The 10,728-nt window shown below is 46.7% G+C and overlaps 1 long non-coding RNA gene across 1 annotated transcript; it reads right to left on the reverse strand.

Annotated features, from left to right (window-relative positions):
* Positions 1–7,127: 7,127 nt before the first annotated feature.
* Positions 7,128–9,801, reverse strand: LOC310708666. Its single transcript, XR_014527138.1, has 2 exons — positions 9,664–9,801; positions 7,128–8,037 (listed from the first exon to the last, which is right to left on the reverse strand). It is a non-coding gene; the product is annotated as an uncharacterized lncRNA (long non-coding RNA).
* Positions 9,802–10,728: the final 927 nt, after the last annotated feature.

A 10,728-nucleotide genomic window follows, 5' to 3' on the forward strand; every position in this document is an offset into this window, starting at 1 on the left:
GATGTCTTAGGTTTCACAACAAAGCAACGGCAAACACCTGCTAAAGGCCCCCTGAAATGTTTGGCAGTGAAAACCCCAAATTTCATGGCACCCCCTAAAATGAGCCTTTGGCGCCCTAACTCACGGGATTCCAATTTCTCCAAAAGTCAGACGTTGTCCGATTCACTCCAAAGTGGTGCCAAACACCCAGAGAATGCCCCCTGCAAGGTTTGGGGGTGAAAGCACTACGTTTCACATCGCCCCACAAAATGAGCCCTCGACGCCGTAACCCACATGGTTGTCAGGGGCTGGACTGAGGAGGAATGGTGAGAGCCCCCCCCTCTCGAGGACTTGCTCCACAACTCCAATTTATAAAGATTATAATCCAAGTTAACGAGATCTTCTTGCAATTAGAGGTCAAGAGATATGTAAAAGTCAGTGCTTTATATGATTCAGCCACATGGTGGAGCAATACACAAAGATTAAAGAAGCCATGATAGCCAGCTCTGAAAAGCTGGGATGGTTTGTGTCTTCAAAGGCATGGCAGTGTGGCTTGAAGTTAATGACTTGTAACACCTCACAGTCATCATCATAATATAATAATAATAATAATAATAATAATAATAATTTATGATTTATACCCAGCCACTCTGGGCGGCTTCCAACAAAATATTAAAATAGTCTGTCAAACATTAAAAGCTTCCCAGAACAGGGCTGCCTTCAGATGTCTTCTAAATGTCAGGTAGCTGTTTATCTCTTTGACATCTGGTGGGAGGGGGTTCCACAGGGCAGGGACCACTACTCTGTAACTTGGCTTCTCGTAGGGAAGGAACCGCCAAAAGGCCCTCAGCGCTGGACCTCAGTGTCCAGGCAGAACGATGGGGGTGGAGGCGCTCCTTCAGGTATACTGGGCCTTTGAGGCCGTTTAGGGCTTTAAAGGTCAGCACCAACACTTTGAATTGTGCCCGGAAACATACTGAGAGCCAATGTAGGTCTTGGGGGCCACTCCCAGTCACCAGTCTAGCTGCCGCATTCTGGATTAGTTGTAGTTTCCGGGTCACCTTCAAAGGTAGCCCCACGTAGAGCGCATTGCAGTAGTCCAAGCGGGAGATAACCAGAGCATGCACCACTCTGGCGAGGCAATCCGCAGGCAGATAGGGTCTCAGCCTGCGTACTAGATGAAGCTGGTCAACAGCTGCCCTGGACACAGAATTGACCTGCGCCTCCATGGACACCATGAACTGAAAGGTCCCGGGGGCGTTACCCTGAGCCTCAGCCACAAGGAATGTGCAGCAGCAGAAAATGGTAACGCTGTTCTAGATTGCATCTATGGAAGTCCAGGGTCCTGATGAAAGGAAGTCCAAGTCCTACTCTCTCCTACCTTGGTCAGGCCACACCTGGAGTCCTGTGTCCAGTTCTGGGCACCATCATTTAAGAAGGATGTTGACAAGCTGGAATGTGTGCAGAGGAGGGCAACCAAGACAACCAAGGGTCTGGAAACTAAGCTTGAAGAGAAACACTTGAAGGAGCTGGGTAGGTTTGGCCTGGAAAAGATGAAACTGAGAGGAGATCTGACAGCCATTTTCAAATATCTTAAGGGCTGTCACATGGAAGAGGGAACAAGCTTGTTTTCTCCTGCTCTAGACGGTAGGACTTGAACCCATGGATTCAAGTTATAAGAAAGGAGATTCCAACTAAACATTCATAAAAACTTTCTGACAGTAAGGGCTGTTTGGCATTGGAACAGATTCCCATGAGAGGTGGTGGACTCTCCTTCCTTGGAGGTTACTAAGCAGAGGTTGGGTGGCCGTCTGCCATGGATGCTTTTGCTGAGATTCCTGCATCACAGGGGGTTGGACTAGATGACCCTTGGTGTCCCTTCCAGCTATAAGTTTCTATGATTCTATGAAATTGATCTGGATTAATGACAGCCATCCACCAGTTTCATATGCAAAACTGCTTCCCACCCCACCCCCTTACTGATTAATATATATAAAAAATACATTAAAGTAGACAAATAATAACTTACAAAAAGGATCAATAAACGTGTCACCTTTATTATATAAACTGTTATCATAATCACATGTCAAAATTTCTTTTGTGAATGAAATAAAATGGTTTCAATCAGTTTTTAATAACCAACAATCAAATGTAGTGCTTGGGGTACAGCTTAGATCAATTCCCCAGATGTTCAGTGTCCAGGGGTTCAGTGCCTGGCATCCAGAAACTCATGGCAAAGGGGAGTCTGGCACCAAGTAACTCATAACATTTCACTTCCTTGCAAGCTAAGGAAAGCTGTTGATTGGCAGAAGACACTGGGCAGAAACAGAAAGAAACAGGGGGATGAGGGGGTCTAAGGGTGAAGTCCTGCTCCTGTCCATCCTAATACTGGACAGATGATTACAGGATGTTGAGAAGGGTCATTTTTTACTATTAATTGAGAAACAGCAGCCATAGTCTAGGCCAGGAGTGTTTTTCCTTGGTGACACCGCCATGTTGAAAAGTGTGTGTTTGCAAGGTGTTTCCTGTCCTGTCCAGAAATGCACCGTGCTGGATGAAGCCAGCTCTAGATCCTTCCTAAATAAAAAAAATAAAAACCCACTGGAAGATATATTTGAAAAATTAATGTTAAGGGGAACAATTCACATTGTTAAGCAAGGTAGCTAAAGCAACAGGGTCAGGGCCTCCATTGTGACACGTCCCCCTGCTGAGTGACTTGGCTGAGGACTTTGGGAAGAGCAACTATTTGAGGATAGTTCAGGAGAAAGGAGGTGGTTTGTGAGAAGTAATGATGTTTTCCGGCAAAATAAAGATTTCTTCTTCTTGAGTGTAAGTAGGATGTCTAATTCTTTCTGCATTCTGCTTCTTTTGCTCTCCCTCAAGATTTAGAAACATAGGGCAGTAAGGCAGATCTGGAAAAAGCCTAGGTAAAGGTACAGGGACCCCTGACCGTTAGGTCCAGTCGCGGACGACTCTAGGGTTGCGCGCTCATCTCGCTCTATAGGCTGAGGGAGCCGGCGTACAGCTTCCGGGTCATGTGGCCAGGATGACGAAGCCGCTTCTGGCAAAAGCAGAGCAGTGCACGGAAAGGCTGTTTACCTTCCCGACAGAACGGCACCTACCGTATTTTTGGCTCTATAGGACGCACCGGACCATAAGACGCACCGGATTATAGGAGGGGGAGAACGGGGGGGGGGGATTCTCTCCCTCTCTGCTCAGTGTCCCTTCAGCGAAGCGGCAGGAGAAATGGAGCCCCTTCCATTTCTCCTCCCGCTTCGCTGAAGGGGCGCTGCGCAGAGAGGGAAAACTGTGCACCGACCCCTCTCGCTCTCCAGGCTTCAGGCGGCTATCCGCAAGCCTTCTGAGTGCAGCAGGAACTCCTGCTGCGCTTGGAAGGCTTGCGGATAGCTGCCTGAAGCCCCCAGAGTGCAGCCTTTGAAGCCTCCGCAGAGCAGCGGGGTGAAGGCACCCCGCTGCCCTGCGGAGGCTTTGTGCAGCCATCCCCAAGCTACAACAGTGAGACGGAGCACTGCGCAGCGCTCCTTCTGCCTGCTCTGGCTTTGGGCTTAGCTGCGCAGCCTGCATTCACTCCATAGGGCGCACACAAATTTTCCCTTAATTTTTGTTTTTTTTATAATATATTTTTTATTAGCAAACCAATCAAATCACATTAGTTCCAAATTACAAAACCGAATTTTAAATTTTGGTTGGGGGTACCCATGCTTCGAGCTCAGAAAGGAATCCAATCATCTCTTATTTCTGCTGCTTTGATCATTTTCCCTTAATTTTTGGAGGGGGAAAAGTGCGTCCTATAGAGTGAAAAATACGGTATTTATCTACTTCCACTTTTGAACTGCTAGGTGACTTCAGGTGGCTATCCGCAAGCCTTCGAAGTACAGCGGGAACTCCTGCTGCGCTCCGAAAGCTTGTGGATAGCTGCCTGAAGCCAACGGAGTGCAGCCTTTGAAGCCTCTGCAGAGCAGCGGGGTGAAGGCACCCCGCTGTCCTGCGGAGGCTTTGCGCAGCCATCCCCAAGCTAGAACAGTGAGACGGAGCGCTGCGCAGCGCTCCGCCTCACTGTTCTGGCTTCGGGGACGGCCTTTGAAGCCTTCGCAGGGCAGCAGGGGGCCTTCACCCTGCTGCCCTGCGGAGGCTTTGCGCAGCTAACCCCAAGCTAGAACAGCGAGACGGAGCACTGCGCAGCGCTCCTTCTGCCTGCTCTGGCTTTGGGCTTAGCTGCGCAGCCTGCATTCACTCCATAGGGCGCACACAAATTTTCCCTTAATTTTTGTTTTTTTTATAATATATTTTTTATTAGCAAACCAATCAAATCACATTAGTTCCAAATTACAAAACCGAATTTTAAATTTTTGTTGGGGGTACCCATGCTTTGAGCTCTTAAAGGGATCCAATCATCTCTTATTTCTGCTGCTTTTATCATTTCCCCTTAATTTTTGGAGGGGGGAAATTGCGTCCTATAGAGCGAAAAATACGGTATTTATCTACTTCCACTTTGTGCTTTCGAACTGCTAGGTTGGCAGGTGCTGGGACCGAGCAGCGGGAGCTCACCCCGTCGCGGGGATTCGAACTGCCGACCTTCTGATCAGCAAGCCCTAGGCTCTGTGGCCACCCGTGTCCCTACGGAAAAAGCCTATCGCAGACCAAATCCCCCTCCCAAACCTGGTATGTAAGGGCTTCCGGTTTTTCCGCCCTCCGTTGTGGATGTGCTTCGCGGGTTCTCCGCGCCTAGCAGCTGTTAGAGGGAACTTTGGGGGGCAACGCGAAGGCTACATGACCCCCAAAAAGGCTCTGGGCGTGGTCCAGGGCTGACATTGTCCGGCAGCGTCAAAAAAGGAACCCTTCGAAGCCCACGTCCTAACCAGGAGGTGAGTCGACAGAGAGTACCTAGACACAAGGACACGAGCAATCCTCAGCAGCAAGCCTCCAAGTCCCAAAGGGTAAGAACGGCAGCTAACAAGGAGAGCTTGAGGAGAAGAGGGTCTGTGAGACTTATTTATACAAACTGAACTGCTCAGAAACAGACCCAAAAGACTAGCACATAAAGAGTAAAGAACGGGAGATTTTATCTTAAACATATTGGAAATCTTTCTCATTATACGTAAGCATAAGCAAAGATTTCTCTAACAAGTACCAGTAAGAAAAGGAAGACAGATTCAAATTTCACTCTGCAGCAGCAGTAGTAGCCCATTAAAAGAAGCGGAATTCAAGGACTTAACTTGTTTTTTACTTTGAAGTGGCGTGAGCCCAGCGAAAGAGACTGAGTTAAAAGACTTGGATTGTCAGCGCTGTTTGTGGTAAAAGAGTGGAAGTTACTGGAAAACAAAGGTAAAAGAGAAGGCAACACTTTTAATATTGAACTTATATTAAACACTAACCTATAAAGATGGCAAAGATGGCATAGCGTGGTCTAGGAGAAACGGCTGGACTAGTTGGAGAATCGGGAAGAGAAGAAAAGTGGCGAAAGGAGGGGCAGAACTGCACAAAAGAGGAAAGGGACTATAAAATTAAAGATGAGCATCTTTAGCTTGAGGAGCTAGTTTGTGAGAAAGGAAATACGTTTTCTGGTGTAATGAAGAGACTTTCTTCATATAAAGTATAAGTAGGATTCCTAATTCCTTCTGCATTCTGTTTCTTTTACTATCCCTCAAGATTCAGAAACATAGGGAACCAAGTCATGGTTAGATTAGTTTATAAAGATTGGCTGCGTGAGCTGCTGGTCTCCTGCTGTCACGTGCCAAAGATCCATCCCCTGGTCTGTGAGGAGGAGGAGGAAGAGATATTGGAAGAGAAATGGGAGGATGAAGTGATGGTTATGAAGATCAGAAGGAATCTTTAGTGAAGGTGAAAACAATTTATGTAAGACCAAGCGACCAGGGGATGGATGCCACCGATATATAGATGGGGAGTGTTGATTTTTGTTCAGGAGGAACAGGGAGGCCAGAGAAATTCTGGATCACTGGGATGGGGGGAGGCAGCTCCCTGATTCAAGAAGAGTTCAGGGATGGGATGAGGAAGGGAGGAAGGGAGAATAACGCAAGCCACCTGGAGACCCTTGCAGGAAAGATGGGTCATCAATGTAATAATTAATGAAAAAATTAAGAATCTTTTCTCTTCATTTCTCTTCATGCAGTGATAGCAGTGAGGCCAGCAGCTCCAGTACAGCTCTACCCCACTCCAAGATCCAGTTCTCCCTTCGCCCAAAACCCAAGTATCTAAATAAATAAATAATAGGGATGCGGGTGGCGCTGTGGGTTAAACCACAGAGCCTAGGACTTGCCTATCAGAAGGCTGGCGGTTCGAATCCCCACGACGGAGTGAACTCCCGTTGCTCGGTCCCTGCTCCTGCCAACCTGTCAAAAGCACGTCAAAGTGCAAGTAGATAAATAGGTACCGCTACGGCGGGAAGGTAAAGGGCGTTTCCGTGCGCTGCTCTAGTTCAGAAGCAGCTTAGTCATGCTGGCCACATGACCCGGAAGCTGTTCATGACCGGTCCGCCAATAAAGCAAGATGAGCGCTGCAACCCCAGAGTCGGCCACGACTGGACCTAATGGTCAGGAGTCCCTTTACCTTGATATATTTCAAAAACACTGAGTCTCCAGTGTGGTCTCTCGTCACAAGGAAACAGACTTTATAAAGAGGCAACCTTTCAAACTTCTTATAAATAGAAACTGGGGAAAGCCCCCTCCAAAAGAATAGACTGTGCCCAGTGACTAGCTGATCCACATGCCTGTTCAGTTGACGCTCTAGATGCCTACTCAGTTGTTCTCCAAGGCTGTTGAAAGAGAGAATGGCCAGTGTGGCAGGCTGTGCGAGCTGCTGGCCTCCTGCTGTCGTGCCCCTAAAATCCACCCCCTGGTCTGCGAGGAGGAGGAGGAAGAGATATTGGAAGAGAAATGGAATGAGGAAGTAAATATAATTAAAGAAAGGGAGAATAGCGTAAGCCACCTGGAGATCCTTGAAGGAAAGATGGGTTGTCAACAGAATAATAAATGGAAAGATTAAAATATTTTCTCTTCTTCTCTCTTCCGGGCAGCGACAGCAGTGAGGCCAGCAACTCCAGCACAGATCTCCCTCCCCACCAAGACCCAGTCCCCCCCTTCCCCACAAACCCAAATAGAAAAATAAAATAAAAATCATCATCATCATCATTATTCTAATCAAGTTCCTTTACAAACATGCTATTCTGTGATCATCCTTTTATCCTAGGTGGTGCTTTTTCCTAGGTTTGTGAGCATGAGTGGAAATCCTGAGTCTCGCTGCAGGAGTCGACAGTTTGGCTCCTTCCCTTGTTGTTGCTCCTAGATGGAACTGCGCATGTGCGAAGACAAGACAGAGACTTCCAAACTGGATCAATAAACGTGTCACCCGTTGTCTGAAAACCACTGTCCTAATCACATGCCAGATTGTCTTTTTTGAATGAAATAAAATTCTTTCAAATAGTTTTTTCACGTTGTCATTTGTCTGTCTTGAGAAGCAATGGAGTGCGCCTCCGGGGGTGAGGTCAAAAGTCAAGCAACGGTGTCAGCAGTCCCAAAGTGACCTCTCCAGGGAGCAAGACTGGGCAGTGTGTCTGGAGGTCCTGGGCTTCCCTCTCTTGGCCTTGCAGATGTGTCTCCAAGGAAAGCAGAGTTAGGCACCAGTTGGGCTGTAGGAGATGTCAGAAGGGGTTGTAAACGGCGCCATCCAACCGTCTGAGGGACTCCACTCCAGATTTGTGTAGGCTTTACTCCTTAGCCTTTTCAGCTCCCAAAGATATCCCACAAGGCAAATTAGGATCAGAGTTTTCCTTCTCTTCGATGGGCTATCTTTATAGGTGGATGAGCCCCATCTGCCCCTCACTTCCCTCCACAGCATTGCAGAAACCACCTTCTTGACCACTGGGCCCACGCTTGGTCTTGTCCGCTCAATCTGCTGGAGCCTGTCTTGGCACACAGGGGAAGTTCCTGAGCATTTGAGACTCCTTGGCTGCTCTCACCTGGTTTAGGTGGCCAGTCAAACCGTTCCCAGGATGTGGCCTCTGTCACATGCTGACCATTTCTAGGAGCAAGAGAACAAACTTTTTATTAAAGAATGGAAATGGTTGAATGAATAGTTACAAACTGTAAACAGATAAGAACATTGGCAGGATTATTGGAATAACCTGCAGTTTAATAAGATTATCTATTTAAAGCAGATGCATAAATGAAGAAATTGAGGTAATTTGGATATGCATAAGATATGGAGAATTTAGATATGCATAAGATATGGAGATATGGAGAACTGCAGAAAGAGGGGGAAGGAAGTCAAGTTTTGAAATGCTAAAATGACTGCAAAATTTCTGAAATGTATAAACTTGAAAATCATAATTCAGCTTTCCAGTTATAGCTTTTGCGGTGATGAGGCATGTGAGCCTCAACTGTCCTGCATCTACTCCAGCTGAGGAATCACACACCTCCTCCCCAAGCTAGCGAGCCCCACCTGGGCTGTGGGTCCTTGCCTTCCGTCCCTCCCAACTGACAGTTGTTAGTTCTGGAATCCTGAGCTTGAGGGGGGGTACATCCCATTTCGCCCCGTGGGACACTCACCACCCCTTAGCCACCTGCCTTTGGCGCTGCAGCAGTGATGGCTTTGGTCCCTGAAAGAGCATGCAAGATCTCTCCCAAATCTCAATACATATTTTGCTCTCCTAGACATCTTGCAAGACTTCAATGAGATCTCACAAGATCTTGCAGAAAATCTCCAATCTGTTTACCTGCAAGCACACACCTTTAATTTTTTTTTCTTATTTAGTACAAATTTCTCAATCTAACAGATTTGCACATAGGATTCTGTATCACATGAAACGGCACATTTGTTTTGTTCTATTGTAACATTATTTGTGGCCTTCTAACACTTTGGGAGAAGCCTTCTCTCCCTTTTCCCTTAAAAAATGAGGATCTATGCTTTACACTCAGCAGGAAGGCCCATTTAAAAGGAAACATGTAGTTGTTTTGCTGCTGCTTTTTTGTGTTCTCAGGTGTCCAAGTTAGCCTCCTGGCCCTGCTCCTCCACTATACCACAGCAACATCCCCCACTAGGAATCCCTACTTGGCCTTTCATTGGACATCAGCAATATCCGGTGGAGCCAGGTGGAGAGAAATGCCCCATCTTGCCCATCTTTGGGGTTTCAAGAGGTATAGCCTCTGTGCATGTACAGAATTCATGATTCAGCAAATCTATTAGACCACCGAAAGAGTTATTTCCTCTGATTAAATTACCAAAGGAAGAAAGCAGGATTGGCTTTTCTCCCCAGGGACACAAGGAAGGGGAAGGTGTATGTTTAAGAAATCAAATTCCCCAAGGGCTGAAACTCTGTTCAGCCAGTTAAAAAACCCAAATTCTCTCCGTACAGTGCTTCACATCTGGCGGGCAGGGCTTGTGTGCTTTGCTCATGATCCCTTGGATGTCCTGAGGCTGATAGAGCAGCAGCCGTAAGTCTTGGGGCTCTGGGAGTGAGACATTGTCCTCAGAAGGCAAAGAGTAACTGAGGTTCCCTTTTCTCTCCCTTGGAGGCCCTGAACCAGGAGCTGGCCAGTTCAGGGCCTCCATGGGAGAGAAAAGGGGGGCCAGCACTTGTGCTCAAATGAGCTTTCATACGCGGTCATCCTGCCCCACACTCACATTCCAAAATATCTGCATGCTCACCTATCCAAGAGGTGGTTGGTCTTGGGCTGGGGAGTCCCAGAAGGCAGAATAAGTTGAGAAGCAAAGCCCAAGAAGTTTGAGGTATCCTCTTCGCATCCACCCAAACCCAATCTAAACAGCTTTGCTCCAGAACCAGCCCCTCCCTTCAGTTCTGTTCAGTTAAGAATGTCAGTTAAGAGGGACCACCTGCATTTTCTTGATTCTTGCCTGAGGTCATAATGGGCATGCACACTGGTATCTGTTTACCTGTAAGCACACACCTTTAGTTTATCTTCTTAAAAATAAAAATAAAATACTAGTTTCTCAGTCTACCAGCTTTGCACAAAATAGCAGCCGTTTTGTGATCCATGGCAGTGAAAACCCCACGTTTTATGGCGCGCCCTCCCCCCAAAAAATGAGGCTTCAGTGCCCTAACCCACAGGGTCACGATTTCTCCAAAGGTCCAATGTCATCTGATTCACTCCAAAGCAGCACCAAACACCCAGAGAATGCCCCCTACAACATTGGGGGGGGGGGCTTTGAAAACACTACATTTCCCATTGTTAGAGTGGCATACGAAGGATGAACAAGTTAAATCAGTGATGATAGATTGGGCAAGACATGTAGGACATAACATCATGTTTGAGGATTGGGAAAGATTGTGGAAGAAAGGGGTGAAGTTCACTGCATGTACTGTACTAAAGGAAAACATAATGAAAATGATGTATAGATGGTATCTGACCCCTGTTAAATTAGCAAAGATTTATCATAACTGTGATAACCATTGCTGGAAATGTAAAGAAAACGAAGGTACTTTCTATCATATGTGGTGGACCTGCCCCAAGGTGAAAGACTTCTGGGAAAAGATTTATAATGAATTGAAAAAAATGTTGAAATATACATTTATAAAGAAACCAGAGGCCTTTCTTCTTGGAATAACAGGTTTGGAATTGCCCCCAAAAGATGTTAAATTATACACTGGGCAACAATTTTTTACCTTTTGAATGTTGTCTAGATTTCTACAATTGATTTAGGGTCTTTTTGCACTGCTGAATCAGGAAATGGCATCCGTTTCTCTCCATCAGG

This window comes from Podarcis liolepis (genome assembly GCF_965112155.1).
Source record: "Podarcis liolepis genome assembly, chromosome: 6".
NCBI classification, from domain to species: domain Eukaryota; kingdom Metazoa; phylum Chordata; class Lepidosauria; order Squamata; family Lacertidae; genus Podarcis; species Podarcis liolepis.